Source organism: Lissotriton vulgaris, chromosome 1_1 (assembly GCF_964263255.1).
Source record: "Lissotriton vulgaris chromosome 1_1, aLisVul1.2, whole genome shotgun sequence".
NCBI classification, from domain to species: domain Eukaryota; kingdom Metazoa; phylum Chordata; class Amphibia; order Caudata; family Salamandridae; genus Lissotriton; species Lissotriton vulgaris.
Genome location: NC_141685.1, coordinates 1,395,185,975 through 1,395,205,147, shown reverse-complemented (window position 1 = coordinate 1,395,205,147; position 19,173 = coordinate 1,395,185,975). Strand labels below are relative to the sequence as shown.

The 19,173-nt window shown below is 52.2% G+C and overlaps 1 protein-coding gene across 7 annotated transcripts in view; it reads right to left on the bottom strand.

Annotated features, from left to right (window-relative positions):
• The window catches only part of KMT2E (lysine methyltransferase 2E (inactive)), a 1,891,352-nt gene that overhangs the window by 354,344 nt on the left and 1,517,835 nt on the right, over window positions 1-19,173 (bottom strand). The window lies entirely within an intron of this gene.

Genomic DNA, 19,173 nt, shown 5'->3' with positions numbered 1-19,173 from the left:
ATGTAAGGCCTGTGCCAATAGTAGAAGAGTGATCACATATCAGATTAAATGTCTCCCAAAATAAAGCAGGATATTGAAGTTCATGACCTGTGCCACGACTTATATAGTCTATTGTCTGGTATGCCCATGTGACTTATATTACATGGGGAGTATCATACATTCTGTCAAAACCAGAGTCTTAGAGCATCAAAGGGTGATAAAAAATATGGACGTCAACTATCCAGTTGCACGTCATTTTGCAAGCTATCATAATAGTAACAGGGCACTCCTATGATTCTTCTGTTCAGACTGTGTACCCAGGTAATCAGAGGAGGTGACAGAGAAAAGAAATTGCGTCGGTTGGAGTCGAGATACATTATAGAACTCCAAACGAAGTCACCAGGGGGTCTTAATGGTGAAGAAGAAATAATGATACATTTGTAAAAATAGCATTGGAAGTGGATCGAGTTCTGATGTAGCAAAGTTGGAAAATGTAGAATGAGGGATTAGAAACGGGAACAATAGTGGTATCACATAAGGATATAATTGATTAGGGGGTCTTCTTCTTCTTTAAAGACTATATGCCCATACAGGGCGGGATAACAGGAATGAATAATAACTTAAAATGCCCACTTTGAGTTACAAAAACACGAGAGATGGACAGTATTTTAATATTGGTAGACAGGTCTGAGACGATTCATAATGTATAATGAACTGCCAAATGTGATTGTCAACTTTTGACAATATGCTGTTGTGTAACACAAATAACAAGATACATGATGAATTAATGTAATATCTTATACCACTTCTTACGGAAATTGCACATTTTAATATGGCGCTTGGGATGACATTAATAATTGTCCTACTTTAAATTTGATGAAAGGAATTGAGTATATGTATATTTTGAAAAATGGAGCCCGTCGACTCTGACGAAGGCTTATGCTGAAACGCGTCTGTTTGTTTTGAATTCTATGCGCGCAATAAATCCTAACGTGGATTAAAACCAACGTGAGTGCTGGTCCGTACTTTTCAAAGTGGAGCGGGAGATGTAGCGTTTTGCCACCGCAGGGACCGAGCACCTGTGAAAGGGCGCAGGTACATTTGGCAGTAACGTGGAGCAAGGATATATATATATATATATATATATAAAATATACATCTGATGAAGCAGAGTATACAAAATACACCACGCCTAAGTAAGGCGAATAACCTATCTACCCAAGGAGGGGTGCAGGGAATAGACACGCATATACAAAAAGTATACAGATATAAACAGAAACGCTGGTCAAAAGAGTACTTGTGATACCCCACATAGTGTATGGTACAACTCAACAAGGCATGAGAAAACACTAACGATTAAAGTAGATTAACCCACTGCAGACAGCAATAGTGCAAGGGTAATTCTGCACCTAGCAGAGAAAGATAAATACAGCACTACTCGTGCACAAACTACTTGGAACTCGCAAGTAGGATGGAGAGGGTAACATAAACAGAAATATTCTGCTACCTCAAAATGGTGCTGGTGACACCTAACAAACAAGTTACTTACCTTTGGTAACTATATAGCTGAAAGAAACATTAGTAGTGATAGATTCTCTTCCTTAGAATTACCCCCAGGCGTCAGACTGGATCTGGAAAGTTTTTGTCTGCAGTACCCCTGCACGTCGGAAGGTGGCGTTGTGCTGCTATGCTTCCGTGGTTGGCGTCGTGGTCGCCGAGGTGACGTTGCGGCAGCTTAGATGCCACCCTCGCGCGCTGACGTCAGTTCCGTACACGACTTTCCGTGCCAGGAACGTAGAGCCATGCAAGATATTGAACACTGGTGCCTTGAAACTAGGGCCCTGAAAGGGATGAACTTAACACTAGAAATCAGTTCGCAGAACAGGGAGGATGGGTGGGGTGGTAAGGAATCTATCACTACTAATGTTTCCTACAGATATATCGTTATCGAAGGTAAGTAACTTGTTCATCTGAAAGAAACACATAGTGACAGATTCCTTACCTTAGAATAGATACCCCAGCAATACCAACCCCGGTGATGGGTCTACGAACCAAGATCACACCAGGAAGTCCCGGAGAACAGAACAGTCAAAGAAGCCTTCTCTCCGACTTGGCTGTCCAGGCAGTAATGCTTAGTAAAAGTGTGCAGCGAGGCCCACTTAGCTGCCTGACAGATGTATTGGAAGGGGACATCACGTCCCTACGCTGTAGTGGCAGCTGTTGCCCGGGTGGAATGGGCGCTCAGCCCCAACGGAGGCTCCTTCTTTGCCAGAGAATAACAGGCTTTGATACACAAGACGACCCATAGGGAGATAGTCCACTTGTGTACTGCCCGACCTTTCTTGGTGTCAACGTAGCCGACAAAGAGTTGGTCATCCACACGGAACTCTTGTGTGCGGCTCAGGTAAAATGAGAGTGCCTTTTGGGGTCCAGACGATGGAGCCTCTCTTCCTCTCCGGAAGGATAAGGAAGTGGAAAGAAGGTGGGCAAAGTGATGGTCTGCCCGATGTGAAAACCAGTGATAACTTTTGGCAGAAAGGATGGACGGGTTCTGGAGCTCACTCACTCTCCTAGCGGAGGTGATGGCAACCAGGAAAGCAGTCTTTAGAGTTAAGAGACGTAGAAGACAGTTGTGAAGAGGCTCAAAGGGAGCGCACAGCGAGTATGTAAGAACTAGATGCAAGTCCCACTGTGGCATCACAAAAAGAATAGGAGGGAAAAGGTGAGTAATGCCTTTGAGGAATTTACTTACAACAGGGGACTTGAAAAGAGAGGGTTGATCAGGGAGCCTGAGAAATGCCGAAATAGCAGAAAGGTAGCCCTTGATAGAGCCCAGAGCAGAGCCCCGCTGGGCTAAAAAAAGATGCAACAAAAGGACTTCTGAAAGAGTGGCAGAAAGGTGATCCACAGCCTTTGCTGTGCACCATGCCACACATTGTTCCACCTGCAGGTGTATACCAACTTAGTGGAGGGCCGCCTGGCCGCCAGAATAACATTACAAACTTCAGGAGGCAAGTCAAAAGGAATCAAATGCCGCCGCTCAATCTCCACGAAAGGAGGTGAAGACTGGACAGGTTTGGGTGGAGGACCATTCCCTGCTACTGCGACAGAAGATCCTCTCGAAGAGGCAGTCAGATCGGGAGATCCATGGTCATACTGAGTAGTTCGGAATACCATACTCTCCGAGCCCAGTCCGGAGCCACAAGAATGACTTGGACCTGGTCACGCCTGATCTTCTTCAGCACTCTAGGCAGAAGTGGTATAGGCGGAAAGGGGTACAACAGACCGCAACTCCACTTGCGACGAAAAGCGTCGGCAAGCGAGTGCCGTCTTGAAAATCCCAAACCAAAAGAACTGCTGACATTGCTCGTTCTCTTCGGTGGTGAACAGATCTAACCACAACTCTTCCCTCTGTTGAAAGAGACCTTGCGCTACATCCAAGTGCAGACGCCATTCATGATCCATCATGCACCTGCGACTGAGTTCGTCCGCCTTGGCGTTCACTGAACCTGCCAGGTGTTGAACCCCCAGGGAAATGCCCTGATGTTCCAGCAATGTCCAGAGCCTCCCGACATAGGGTCCATGACCCCACCCCACCCTGCTTATTGCAGTACCACATGACGGTGGTGTCATCTGTGAACACCTGCACTACTCTCACCTTGAGAGAGGAAAGGAATGCCTTCAGAAGAGGACAGTTATGAAGTGGCTCATAAGGAGCGCACATCAGATACATTAGAACAAGATTCAAGTCCCACTGAGGCATCACGAAGGGAACAGGAGGGAACATTTGAGTGATGCCTTTCAAGAATCTATTTACAACAGGGGACATGAAAAGAGAAGGCTGATCAGGAAGCCTTAAGAATGCTGAAATGGCTGAGAGGTAGCCCTTGCGAGTGCAAAGAGCAGAGCCCTGCTGGGCAAGAGAAAGAAGGAAGGGGAGAACCTTTGATAGGGGGGCAGAGAGTGTATCCACAGCCTTTGCTGTGCACCATGCCACAAATTTGTTCCACCTGCAGGCGTATACCGTTTTTGTGGAGGGACGCCTGGCTGCCAGAATCACATTGCAATCTTCAGGAGGCAAGTCAAATGGCCTCAACTGCTGCCGCTCAATCTCCACGCATGCAGGTGGAGACTGGACAGGTTCGGGTGGAGGACGGTCCCCTGCTGCTGCGACAGAAGGTCCTCCTGAAGAGGCAGACGAATCGGGGGACCGACTGACATGCTGAGTAGCTTGGAATACCAGTATCTTCGTGCCCAGTCAGGAGTCACAAGGATGACTTGGGCCCGTTCTCGCTTGATCTTCTTCAGCACTCTGGGCAGAAGTGGTATAGGCAGAAAGGCGTACAACAGACCGCAGCTCCACTCGCGACGAAAAGCATCGCTAAGTGCTGCCTTGGAAATTCCAACGTGCAGAACTGATGACATTACGCGTTCTCTTCGGTGGTGAATAGATCTAACCAAGGCTCTCCCCACTGCTGAAAGAGACCTTGCGCCACGTCCGGATTCAGGCGCCATTCGTGATCCATCATGCACCGGCGGCTGAGTTCATCCGCCCGGGTGTTCAGGGAACCTGCCAGGTGTTGAACCACCAGGGTGACGCCAGCCATTGCCAGAGGCGCAGAGCATCCTGGCAAAGGGTCCACAACCCCACCCGCCCTGTTTGTTGCAGTACTACATGGCGGTGGTGTTGTCCGTGAACACCTGCACTACACTTCCCCGGACAGAGGGAAGTAATGCCTTCAGTGCAAGTCAGATAGCCCGCAGCTCCAGAAGGTTGATATGGAGCCGGGACTCCGCCGGAGACCAGAGGCCTCTGATCTCCCTCTCTCCCATGTGGCCCCCATCCCAGGAGGGATGCATCCATCACCAATACATGCTCCAGTTGGGGTAGGGAGAGAGAGCTGCCGCTTACCCAATCGCGGTTCGTGAGCCACCACTGCAACTGACTCTCAGTGCCCTCCGAGATAAGGACGTGGTCGGACAGGTTGCCCTGACCTGCCCTGATGCTGTGCCCACTAAAACTTCAGGTCCCACTGCAGAGCCTGCACCCGCCACCTTGTGTGATGCACCAGAAGGATGCAGGAGGCCATCAGCCCCAGGAGCCGCAGCGTCAACCTGACCGAGACTCGGAATAAAGGCTGAAAGATCAGAATCAGAGCCTGAATATCCTGAACCCGCTGTTCGGAGGGAAAAACCCGAAACTGCACCGAGTCCAGAACCGCTCCGATGAAAAGGAGCTTCTGAGAGGGGCACAGGTGTGACTTCGGCACGTTGATGGAGAACCCCAGCGAGTGCAGGAGGTCGGCCGTAGTCTGGAGGAGGGAGATTACTGTCTGGGGCGAGCCCGCCTTCAACAACCAGTCGTCGACATAGGGGAAGACTGAGGTCCCTGATCTGCGCAGATGAGCTGCGACCACCGCCATCACTTTCGTGAACACCCGAGAGGCGCTGGTAAGGCCGAAGGGGAGCACGGTAAACTGAAAGTACTCGTGTCCTACCATGAACCGCAGGTAGCGCCGGGAGGACGGGGATGTGGAAATACGCGTCCTGCAAGTCCAACGCTACCATCCAGTCTCTTGGGTCCAGGGCAGCTAGGACCTGAGCCAAAGTCAGCATCTTGAACTTCTCCTTCCAGAGGAAGCCGTTTACGCTCCGTAGGTCTAAGATAGGGCGTAGGCCTCCTTTGCCCTTCTTTGGGTACCAGAATGTAGAGGGAATAGCAACCATGTGCTACTTCTGGCCCAGGAATGCGCTCAATGGCCCCCTTGGCCAAGAGGGCCATAACTTCCTCCTACAGAAGTTTCAAGTGATCCCCGGCATGCAGAGGTACTGCGGTGGCATGGCTTGAGGGGTCGCCTCGAAGGGGAGGGAGTAACCCCTTCGGACGATTTGCAGCACCCTTCTGTCCGACATGATGGTGCGCTAGTGGAGGAGGTGATGGCGAACTCTGCCCCCCACTGGCGTCAAATGGGCCTTAAAAGCCGGACTAGGAAGGCAGATGCTTTGGGAGCGGATGTGGACTGACCTTGCCGTTGTCCCCCGCCACAGAGGTTACCACCTCCGCGATCACGTTGCGACTGGTTCTGTGGCTGGCTGGACGTGTGGGGGCGCCCCTTCCTTGGCCTCGAAAGGGGCGAAAAGCGGAAGTTTGCTGGCACCTAGGCCCAAGCACTTGGCCGTAGCCCTGGAGTCCTTGAAACGTTCCAGCGCACTATTCGCTTTGTCGCCAAAAAGGCGACGGGCATCGAAGGGCATGTCCATGGGCGTGGCCTGGACATCCCCCGAAAAGTTGGCGGACCTCAGCCAGGTGTGGCGGCGAACCGCCACCGTCGTTGCAATCGCTCTGCCCAGCGAATTGAGTACCGTGCTGCATCCCACCCTTCCACGAGGGCTTGGGCGAGCTTTGCCAGGGCCTCCTCTGGACACTGTGGCAGCACGTCTGCAACCATATCCCACAGTGAATGGGTGTAATGGCCCAAAAGGCAGGTGGTGTTGACAGACCGCAGCCCCAAACTCAGAGAGGAGAGCAGTTTCTTCCCAAACTGATCATACCTTTTGGATTCCCGATCCGGAGGAGCGGTCAGGAATGCGGTCTGGGACGTAGAGGCCTGGATCACCAGGCTGTCGGGGGTGGGGTGCACAGTCAGAAAGCTAGGGTCGCCCGGAGCCGGGCGGCGGCATCGGGCCATGTTCCGATCCACAGAGAGACCTGTGGAGTGCTTGGACCAGGTGGCCAGCAGAACGTCAGTGAGGGCTTCGTTACACGGCAGTCGAGGCTCAGAGGAGCTTGCCTGCGGTTTGAGCACCTCAGTGAGGAGGTTAGTCCTCACGGCCGCGACTGGGATTTCAAGAGTCAAGGCCTCGGCCGTCCTGTTCAACGCCACGCTGTAAGCAGCCCCCTCCTCTGAAGCCACGGAGGGAGGAGAGACAAATCCAGGGCCGGACTGGGAACCAAAACCGGCCCTGGCAAAGTGCTCAGCCGCCCAGCCGGCCCCCCACTGGGGGGTTGGAGGTGCTGCAGAACGCTTTGCTAGGGGCGGTTTTCTGACGATTTTGTTGCAGGGCTGATTTTGCAGCTATGCAGCAAAACGGCCTTGTAACAAAATCGGCCCCCATGGGCTCAAAACCGGCCCCCACCCTTGCAGCGCACTGGGGATTTCCCGGTGCCCGCTATGGCCAGTCCGGGCCTGGACGAATCCATTGTCGGGCAAAGTGTCCAGACCACTGGCATCCCTTAGCTCTTCTGCCCAGTCCTGACTCAACTGGCAGTGCCAGAGGGTCCTCAGACCCCTCCCAGTCCTCCTCGTCATCCATCTCCTGAGAATCAGATAAAAATGATGGAGCCGGGTCGAAGGTAACGGCCCCACCCCCGGCGTCGGAGACGGTGCTAAGTGGCGCCGGTCCCGGACTGAAACTGGGGTCTACGTCGTCCGGAGACAGAGCAGGGAGCGACACCCTTGGGGTCGGCACCAGCGGAGGAGTCGTAAGGTCGACTGGCGACGGCCCGGAGCCAGGCCTGGATCCTGCAGAGCCCTGCGGCATCGGGACGGGAGTCGTCGACGGCACAGGGCTGAAGCACCCAACGGCGCCGGGGCCGGAGATGTGGGCCCGCTAGGGCTCCCAGTCGGACCCGCGGGGCCCGAAGGCGCCTCAGCAGGTTCCGACGGAGAAAAGCATAACTTCATGGCCGTGAGTAAAGCGCTGAACTCCTCCAGTGTCACGTGCAGCCTATGGACCGGCGGGTATGGAGCTGGACGCGGCACATGCGGCTCCGGCGGAGCTGCATGGGCGTTGTCACCCGAACCCCCGGCCGCATCGCGTGAGCGTCGGGGGGGGAGTCGGAAGAGCGATGACGCCGCTTCGATTTCTTTTTCGAATGCCTCTACTTAGCTGAGGACTTGGAGCCCGACGAGGGGTGGTGGCTCGTCGAGCGGCGATGACTGTGGCTCCGCGACCGGTCCCTCGATCAGGACCTCTAGCGGCGCGGAGCGGACTGCCGGATCTCGAGCAGCTTACGGGACCGCTCCTGTCTAGCCTTCGAGACAAGGCCCGGCAGTCGGGGCACGGCTTGCCATCATGGTCGGCCCGAGGCAATAAAGGCACCGACGGTGGGGGCTGTCACCGACATCAGGCGGTGACAGTCCTCACAATGTTTAAAACCAGGCATCCCTAGCGGCACCGCGAGTCGAGGGTCGATTTGAAAAGTGATCAAAAGAGATCAAAAAGTTAGTTAAAAATTGACCGGAGTTCTGCTCTTCCCGGATCTGCGCTTGCTGGCGCGGAAAGAAGAAGAACTGACGTTAGCGCGCGAGGGCGGCGTCTAAGTACTCCGACGACGTTATCCCGGCGCCGACGACGGACGCGGAGCCGCAGACGACGCCTAGCGACATGTAGGGGGGACGAAAACTTTCCGGATCCAGTCTGACGCCTGGGGATATTCTAAGGTAAGGAATCTAACACTAACCTGTTTCTTTCAGATACAGCCAGTCGTTCAGATAGGGGAAGACTGGAACCCCTGATATGCGCTAGGTGTGGGCGGAAAATCCGTTCCGCTCGCGGATTTTGCGGATTTTCGGGAAATTCGCAATCCGCGAGATTCGCGAATCTCCCGCAAAATCCGCAAATCCGCGAGCAGCGGATTTTGCTCGCACTGTTCGCGTGAGTTCGCGTGAGTTCGCGCCCCGCGAATAAGTGCAAAATTGCAGAAATACGATTTTAGCAAAACTGAAAGTAACTACTTACCAGGTTCAAAAGTTCAGGCTCATCATTAGTAGCCATTTCCTGTAGTGCTTCCTGAGGGGCCCCTCCAGAGTTCAGTTGCCAGTTGAAACTATTATGTGACCCTGCTCTGAACCTCAGAATAGTTACACATATGCCACAAAGGTCCTGAATTACAGCTAAGGGAGACAAGCAGGAGCCAGGCTGGAAGTTAAAATCCATTAATCAGCCCCTAATTCATTATTGTCAGTTGGGGCAGGGCAGGTGTTGTAACTAATTTTGCAACAATGAAAGCACTTAGCAAGTGCAAAAGATCACTAATCAGGGCGCACTAAGGAAGCAGGTGCCAGCTAAAAAAATATTCTGTGACACATTAATCAGCCCCAAATTAATTCAGGTCACTTGAGGCAGGGAAGGTGTGCTTTGCTTTGCCGAAAATAATGTACACTGGACAACCAGAGGGTGTGGTGATGAAACAGAGGGTGGCATGGGTGGGCCAGAGGGTGGCATGAGTAGTCAGAGAGTGGCAGTGGTGACAGAGAGTGGCAGTGATGAAGAAGAGTGTCCTAAACAGGCTAGACACGTAGAAACAACAAGTTCGCAAAACTTGCGACCCGACAGGTAAGTTCGCAAATTGCGAAATTGTAAAAACCCTCGCGAACTGGCAGAAACACGGGCGAACACAAAAAAAAAAAAAATCCGCAAATTCGCGGGAATTCGCGGATTTTGCGGATTGCGAATCCGCAAATCCGCAAAATTCGCGAACGCGAGATCCGCAAAATTCGCCCATGCTTAATATGCGCAGACATTCAGTGGTACTGGGGTGGCATGGTTGGAGGGGTAGTCTCAAAGGGGAAGGAGTAGCCCTTTTGGACTATTTGGAAAACCTACCTGTCCGTAGTGATGGTGGGCCAGTGGGGGAGGTGATGGCGAAACCTTCCGCCCACTGGCATTTGATGGGCCTGAAAAACTGGACTAGGAACGTTAGGAGGCAGTGGTTTCCGGGGTGGAGGTGGACTGACCCGCCCGCCCACCTGCCCCACCTCGGCGGGTTCCACGTTCGCGCTGGGACTGTTGCTGCGCAGGCCTGTGGCTCTGAAACAAATGTGTCGGGCGCCCCTTCCGTGGCCACGAAAGGAGCGAAAGACAGAAGGAGGAGGGAGTGGCCGAAAGGCCCAGGGACTTCGCCGTAGCTGTGAGTCCTTAAAACGCTCCAACGCACTGTCCGCCTTGTTGACAAAACGGCGAAAGCCATCAAAGGGCATGTACATGAGTATGTTCTGGACATCTCCTGAGAAGCCAGTACTCCTCAGTCAGGCGTGGCGACGGAGCGCCACTGTCGTGGAAAAGCGAGTCGGCGGTGACAAGGCCACATCAAATTGTGAACTTGGCTGCATCTCTCCCTTCAGCAGTAGCCTGAGAGAGCACTTGCGGGCGACGTGGGAGGTGGTGCCGGTGGGTTCGACGTCGGTGGAGGTGTCACGAGGTAAACCGGCGTTGACCAGGATCCAGGACTGGAAACATGGGGGCCCTGCGGCGGTGGGTAGAAGCCGACATCGATGCCAGGGCCGCCGACAGTAAAGGCGGAGACTCCCAGTCGGGGCCCGAAGGCGCACCGGCAGGGCCTGACGGCCCAAAGAGGCGGGCCATGGCTGCCAGAAATTCCTGCAGCTGGGCCGGAGTCGCCGACGGACCCGGGAAGGGCGGTTATGCCGACGGCGACACCGTAGGCTCCGCCAGAACCGAGGGGAGGCAACACCTTCACCCTCAGCCACAGCAGGCAAGGGGAAGTCGGTGAGCGATCCTGCTTCTTCGACTTCTTGTGATGCTTAGTCTTACCTGACCCCGAGTGCAAAGACTTCGATCCCGATGAACGATGGTGATGGCTCTGCGACCGGTCCCTCGACCTCCCAAGGGGCCGGGACCTTAAGCGGCGCGGAGCCGACTGACGGACTTCGAACAACTTTCGGGACCGCTCCTGCAAAGTCTTCGGCGCCATGGCCCGGCAGTCTGGGCACGACTTGTGATCGTGGTCGTGCCCCAGGCAGTAGAGACACATGTGGTGTGGGTCCGTCACCAACATCATACAATGACAGTCCCTGCAAGACTTGAAGTTGGGCATCTGTACGGCACGAAAAGAAGAGACAAATGGCCTAAACAAAAAATCAAAAAGTTACTGGGGGTACCGCTCTCTCCGGATCTGCGTTTGCTGGCACAGAAAAAGAAAGAACTGACGTCAGAGCGCAAGGGCGGTGTCTAAGTAGCTGCTGCGACGTCATCTCGGCGACCACGACGGACACGGAGATGCACAACGCCACCTTCCGATGCGCAGGGGTACTGCTGACGAAAACTTTCCAGATGCAGTCTGACGTCTGGTGGTAATTCAAAGGTAAGGAACCCATTACTATGTGTTTCTTTCAGATAAAAACTTTCTGAACTCAGATTTGTATCATACCGGTCTTAGTATGAATGAAAATTATAACTACTAAACTATGAGGTCGATTTATCAGGGCGGTTAGCATTGAACCGACGCAAGGCTGAATCAGCCTGCTCTACCATCATAAGGCATATTTTGAAGAGCGCTTTTGACAGGCTCCGAGAATCCAGACTGCTACAGCCACGCATGCCTGCACAGCATCACAGCCTGAGCCATACCTCTACCGATAAAATTGGTGGTGTCCATACTATACCTAATAACAAATTTGGCGCCTTCCCGGCCATCCTGTACTACTTGGAGTTCTTGTTTAGCTTTCTGCGACACCAAGGACAAACGGTGTGCGACAGAGTTCCATAGAAGATGAGACATTCTGCCCAGAACGCAGGCAGTAATTAAAGATCTCAAGGCTGCACTGACAGAAGAGAAGAGACCACAAACACAATTATTCAATGATCTGGCGTCCTTGCCAGAAGGAACCACCGGAAGGACAGATGGTTCTTCCAGTGCAGTAGCAGCCTGTATTGCCAAACATGCAAACATGTAGTGGTGGGATGGCGTAAGAGGCAGGGGGTGTCTTGTGGGGCAGGGCAATGCCTGTGGCCCACTGCCCGGTCAACGGGCTGACCCATGACGGGTTGTGCCCCAACAGTATGTCTCAAAGGCACTTGTTGTAGGGGAGAAATGGGACCACTCCCATCTCACCATAGTGGAGTACCTGCTCAAGGTGCCTGTGGTTGTTGCACTGCAGGAAATTGGCAATGCAAAATTATACCTGCTCTTCTCAGAATCTCTGACAAGGAGGAACTATCCTCCGTTGCAATGCCCGGAGGAGAGAGCAAGTCTGAGGAAGACTGCTGGCCGCTAGCACCCCCCAGATCAGTCAGCCACTTTTCTTCTAAGGGTGATGGGGCAAGAGCACCAAGTAGAGTTTGCCCCACATCCGCCTCCCCACCTGCAAAATGAGGATTTCTCACAGGGAACCCTGGCAGAGGTTGAATGAGATCCGAAGTAGACGAATCTGCAATGTAAGAGGTACCTACGCTGAAGGTGTGAACGCCGAAGGGTTGTGCACCGGCGCCATATCGAATCCACCAACTGAATTAGCGCCCCCACTGTGGACGAGGTCGAAGTCGTCGGCGAAGAGACAGTTGGGGTACTCACCTACCTCTTTGGGGTTGAGAGCCACACCAGAGGGAGTGGCGGGGTCGAAGGCCAGCTGAAGAGAAAGAAAATATTCTTTCATCTGCTCTAAGCTTGCCCAAGCTCCAGGGTATTCAAGAAGGCACTGAATCGTTTGAGAGACCTCTGCAACCGAAGGGTGAAGTACAACATCCAATTTACTTTTGGAATGAAGGGTCTTCGGTACCTTGTGGAAGGGTGATGGCTCCTCACCTGAGCGACTCCTCGAACTGGCTCCCGGTACAGAGGGAGACGTGCGACGCCGCAACTCATCCGAAGGCAGCTTCGGGCAAAGACGAACGTCACATCGATTCATGTGACATCAGGGTCACTAAGAGTTTCATACAGCTTTCCTTCAAATCCTTGGCCTGAGACAGGAGCCGAAGTCGGCGGAGTCGTGGTGCTCACCCAGACACGACAGGCAGAAAGTGAGTGTGGCTCAGTGATCAACATCTGCCTCTCACAAGAATGACAGGGCTTAAACCCAGAAGACATTGTGTTGGCACACTGTTCGATAATGAATAAAGAGCAAGGGCCCAATAACGGCCCGAATTCCGCTCCGGTTCCCCGTTGTAAGCGCGGAAAAGAAGGAATTGCGTCAGTGGAGGGGCTATATGAATTCCGCAGATGTCACATCTGGGTACAACGTGACTGCAGAGTCGCTAGACGCCCTTTGCTGGCACGCGGACGTACTGTGGGGAAAAAAGTTTCTGGATCCTGTCTGGCAACTGGGGAGAATTCTTAGTAAGGAATCTGCGGCTAGATATCTGTATCAGATATTATGTTTACTTTAATTTCCGCTGAAGGAGGTCGAGGTTCCAAAACCTCAGCTGCTTTCCTGAACTTTCTGATCTCTGTGGTGGGAAGGGGCAATGGGGAAGGGGAGTAGTTCTGAAGGGTTTACATTCCCCAATTCAGGGATCTACTGATGACTTGTTGATCATTCTCATTCTACAATTTAGTTTCTCAAGGAGGTGGTATTTAGAGAAAGTTTACTGTATAATGTGATCAACATGTCCTCTGTAGAGCCAGAGGTATGCGGTGATAAGAGTGCGGATAATTTACTATGAGTATTTAAATAGGGTGGTGGCAGGACATTGAGAATTTGGAGTCATATCTGCTTCGTAAAATAATGGGATGATCCTACTAATGTTGGGCGTCAACTCATTTTGACTGTAAAAAGTACGATGAAGGTAAACTGGAGGCTTATATGAAAGTTATCTTAGGGGTGCATTAAGCTTAGATATTGGCACGCAATGTAGAATTTGAATGTGTGAATATGGAGTAATTAGGATAGGTTGTCAGAACCAAAACATAGGACAATAAGTGCACCGTTGATATATAGATACATACAATAGTGCACCAATTTGGCAGATAAAGGTGGAAATGTAATATAAAATCCATGTGTTGCAAACGCTAAACGGCTATTGCACCTAAAACTGGAAAACAAAATAATTAGTAGAAGTAGTTTCCACATATCACTAGTTCCTCTCCTAGGGATTATAATATTACTAATGTCCTAAATGCTGCCTGGAATCTTTTAAGTGCCTGGTGTAGGAAGGTGGATATCTGACTATGGTTGCCCCCAACTTTTTGCCTGGTGTTTAGCTGGATTTTCGACTTAGTTGACCTGGGGCCCTGCTATTCAGGACCCCAGGCCCACTGCTCTCTCTGTAAAATGGATTCCATGTACTCTAGGTACATATCTAATTGGATACTGAGTCACCTTATCAGCCCCTGTACAGTGTACCTTAGGTACCCAGGGCATAGGTGCACCCTAGGCCTACCAGGGGCTGCAGCATGTATTATGCCACCCCTGGCTGGCCATCCAAATCTGACACAACTGGCTGATCAATCAGCTGGGGCAAGGTGGTGTAAACACCCTTTGCTTTAGATATAGTATCTCTATATCTAACCCTAAAATGGACACATATACTCCTATAAGTCACTCCTATGGCAGGCTTTAACAATCCTGGAGGCAGAGTGCTTGGAATTATGTGAGATAGTGCTCTAGCATGAGCTGAGCCTGTCTGCAGCTTTCGGAACCAAGTCCTTTAGCTGTTTCCATGATAACGCTATACCATATACTCTTTAAGTGCATTATAATCCTCGCAGTTATTGCTAACTTTGGTATAGCATTATGAAAACATGTCGAGTAAGGTGTCATACGAATTGGAATACTACCCCCTCGCCAATTCTGGAGACGGGGTAGCATTCCACCCTTCTAAAGGGACACAACATGTATGTAACTATGAACCCGGTTAAAGTTAAACCCGAGCCTCAGCATCACAAAATGGATGCTGGCACCAGACACAAGTCTGACCTCTTGCTGCTGGGAGTCCTTCCAGCGAGGGAGACTTGGACAAAGGGTTTCCTGCATTGGGAGGTGCTAGCACCACCCCAGACAGGATTTTGTGTATTAGGTAGGACAGGCCTGAAAGGAATGAGACATGCCTGGGGCACACAAGGTGCCTCTGCGCATACACCAGTTCAAACCAGTTGATGGGGCACTCCAGCCCCAGCTCTGGCGCGAAACTGGACAAAGGATAGGGGGTGTAACCACCCCCTTCCTGGTCCCACCCATAGGAGGGACCTAGTGATAGTACAGCCCCCTTTAGCAGGATAAAGGTAGGAGCAGGTCCCATTCCAAGTTAGATTAATCCTGAACTGAAATTCTGCAAGAAGAAACTCTGGACTTCGACATTCTGCTACAGAAGACTGAAGAAATCTCCCTTGTGGGCAAGGAGTGTCCATCCTGCACAAGCAGGCACCATCAGCGTCCAGCTGTTTCACTTTGTCGTCTTCCCTCAAGGATCCAGACTTCAGAGCCCGACGAGACCCGGATTCCCAGACCTCTCCGACCTCTACCTACATCTGCAGCACAGCTGAGATCCGTGGGTGCGACGAGACACGTGGGACCGGCCATCTTGGAGAAACTGCACTTCGCTTCCAGCACGACTTCTGAGGTATCCTCGACCAAGTGCTTTGGGGACTGAGAAGCCCCAGCCCCGAGCAGCTCCTGCACCGAAGACCAGCCCTCCAGCATCCACGAGATCTGCGTGGGGCCCTTCAGCCTGTTTGCTGCTCGACGCGTTGTCTGGTCACTCGCCTGCTGGCCAGTGACCTCCTAGACTACGATCCACGACATCAACACTGCTGGTCTGGTTGCTCCAGACTGGACCTTGCTTTCTTTCAAAAGAGAGGCATCCCGGACCCTCCTGGTCCGCACCAGACGTCTTTTCCACTCACCGCGTGGGTTGCCTTTGCCAAGGCCTGTTGACTCCAAATCCGGATCCGACACTGCCGACAGCGAGAGCCTGCGTGGGACAGCTCGTGCCTCCATCCTGGTCATCGAAGACACCACCTGGTCCACGTGGCTGCAGTGTCAAGCGTCCACTCTTCACCTGATCGCGACGACAGCCTCGGGTTCCTTCCTGGTTCCACTCCAGTCACTGGCTAGTGACTTTGAACACTGTCCCCTCTGCTTTCAGGTCCTCTTCTTCCTCGATCCACCCTTGGGTCGCACCGGACATCTTCCTCCTGGTCGCCTGCAGCATCTTTCTTCAAGGCTCCATAGACTTCAACGCAGAAACCCGACACAACTTTGCACCTATGCACCCGCAGCCTGTGGGTGAGGTAACAAGAGCATTTCGGTACTAAAGGGTAGATTGACTCTCCTAGTGTCCAGATTCACAGTCGTTTTAGTCCTAACTAGTCAGGATTGTCCGTACTCACCTTTTTCTTGAACTGTACTGTTCATAGACGTTGTTACGCCTCTCGAGTGTGAGTTCACACTCTGCACACGCGTTCCATGGGCCTCCCTATTACTTACCTAAAGTTAGGATAGTGTGGTCCCAGCAATCCTATAGCCTCTGGACAGCTCCATTCCTTCTATCGACTTCCTTATACCACTTGTTTAGTATATGGTCTGTTGCGCCCCTAGGGCAACATTGTAACTCGTGCACTTGCTTGGTTTCATAAAGGGAGATGGTAGACGTCGTGCACTTTACTGCTGGCCCCTGATGAGGAAAATACATTTCCGAAACGCGTCGGGCCTATTACAAGCACGCAACTGCCCATACCAACTAACGCCTTGGGGAAGGCGCACGCAGGCTCGAGTGCTACCCGTTTCTTGGACAACCCCACGGAGCGGAATATATTAGCGGCGGTCCTGCCGCTGGGTAGCATCACCCCGAAGAAACGGGGGCCACGAGACCCTCTATCCAAGGAGTCTCACATGTGGAGCTGCGCGATGGATGAGGACAGGAGTGATGTTTGGGGGCTCATGTTAGAGCCTTTGGAACGAGCAGTAATTTGAAAGTGCATCCATCCAGGATATATGGACTACATCTCCCACAAGCACTTGCTTGGTTTCATAAAGGGAGATGGTAGACGTCGTGCACTTTACTGCTGGCCCCTGATGAGGAAAATAAATTTCCGAAACGCGTCGGGCCTATTACAAGCACGCAACTGCCCATACCAACTAACGCCTTGGGGAAGGCGCACGCAGGCTCGAGTGCTACCCGTTTCTTGGACAACCCCACGGAGCGGAATATATTAGCGGCGGTCCTGCCGCTAGGTAGCATCACCCCGAAGAAACGGGGGCCACGAGACCCTCTATCCAAGGAGTCTCACATGTGGAGCTGCGCGATGGATGAGGACAGGAGTGATGTTTGGGGGCTCATGTTAGAGCCTTTGGAACGAGCAGTAATTTGAAAGTGCATCCATCCAGGATATATGGACTACATCTCCCACAAGCACTTGCTTGGTTTCATAAAGGGAGATGGTAGACGTCGTGCACTTTACTGCTGGCCCAAGATGAGGAAAATAAATTTCCAAAACGCGTCGGGCCTATTACAAGCACGCAACTGCCCATACCAACTAACGCCTTGGGGAAGGCGCACGCAGGCTCGAGTGCTACCCGTTTCTTGGACAACCCCACGGAGCGGAATATATTAGCGGCGGTCCTGCCGCTGGGTAGCATCACCCCGAAGAAACGGGGGCCACGAGACCCTCTATCCAAGGAGTCTCACATGTGGAGCTGCGCGATGGATGAGGACAGGAGTGATGTTTGGGGGCTCATGTTAGAGCCTTTGGAACGAGCAGTAGTTTGAAAGTGCATCCATCCAGGATATATGGACTACATCTCCCACAAGCACTTGCTTGGTTTCATAAAGGGAGATGGTAGACGTCGTGCACTTTACTGCTGGCCCCTGATGAGGAGAATATATTTCCGAAATGGGTCGGGCCTATTACAACGACGCAACTGGCCATACTAACTAACGCCTTGGGGAAGGCGCACGCAGGCTCGAGTGCTACCCGTTTCTTGGACAACCCCACGGAGCGGAATATATTAGCGGCGGTCCTGCCGCTGGGTAGCATCACCCCGAAGAAACGGGGGCCACGAGACCCTCTATCCAAGGAGTCTCACATGTGGAGCTGCGCGATGGATGAGGACAGCAGTGATGTTTGGGGGCTCATGTTAGAGCCTTTGGAACGAGCAGTAATTTGAAAGTGCATCCATCCAGGATATATGGACTACATCTCCCACAAGCACTTGCTTGGTTTCATAAAGGGAGATGGTAGACGTCGTGCACTTTACTGCTGGCCCCTGATGAGGAAAATAAATTTCCAAAACGCGTCGGGCCTATTACAAGCACGCAACTGCCCATACCAACTAACGCCTTGGGGAAGGCGCACGCAGGCTCGCGTGCTACCCGTTTCTTGGACAACCCCACGGAGCGGAATATATTAGCGGCGGTCCTGCCGCTGGGTAGCATCACCCCGAAGAAACGGGGGCCACGAGACCCTCTATCCAAGGAGTCTCACATGTGGAGCTGCGCGATGGATGAGGACAGGAGTGATGTTTGGGGGCTCATGTTAGAGCCTTTGGAACGAGCAGTAGTTTGAAAGTGCATCCATCCAGGATATATGGACTACATCTCCCACAAGCACTTGCTTGGTTTCATAAAGGGAGATGGTAGACGTCGTGCACTTTACTGCTGGCCCCTGATGAGGAAAATAAATTTCCGAAACGCGTCGGGCCTATTACAAGCACGCAACTGCCCATACCAACTAACGCCTTGGGGAAGGCGCACGCAGGCTCGAGTGCTACCCGTTTCTTGGACAACCCCACGGAGCGGAATATATTACCTACTGGCGGTCGCCAGTAGGTATATATAGTTAGGATTTTTTCTCTATGGGATTTTTGAAAATTCTATGTCTAATAACTTTGGCGTTTGTGGACGGAATTGGCTGAAATTTTCAGGAAAATGGCACATTTTGTTTTTGAGCAGCCGCTGAAAATTTGGGGGGTGTTCGTCAAGGGGGGGGGGGCCGAGAAAAAAGGGGGTCCCAAAACGCGTTTTTCCCATGTTAATTTCCATAGGGCGGTTGGCCTCACTTTTAGCTCGAACGGCTGAATGGATTTGCATGAAACTTGGCAAAATTGTAGGGACTGTTAGCCCGATGTGCCTTTGCTAGGTCTCAATATATGTGCTCCAGTGGATTTTGATACATTAACGTTCAAAAAAATATATATATATATCTATGACAGCGCTCCGGGTAGCGCTCTGGTTCGCGTTCTTTTCGCGTAACGGAACTTTGCGAAGCGAAGCTGATTGGCTCTCCGGTGTCTGTCAACATTCTAAACAGTCCGGAGCGGCCGATATCTCGTCTCTCGGTAGGATCGAGAGACAAGAGGAGGCCAAAACGAAGGGGGAAATGACCATAAGGGGGCATAGTAGATCCTCCCTGACCCCCTAGGTTTGATGTGGAGGCTTTAAAAGGGCCCCGCGGGGCAAAAAAAACCAACGTGGGGACCGCCCGGTACGCTTTTGTGCAATGGGCGGTGGTAATCTA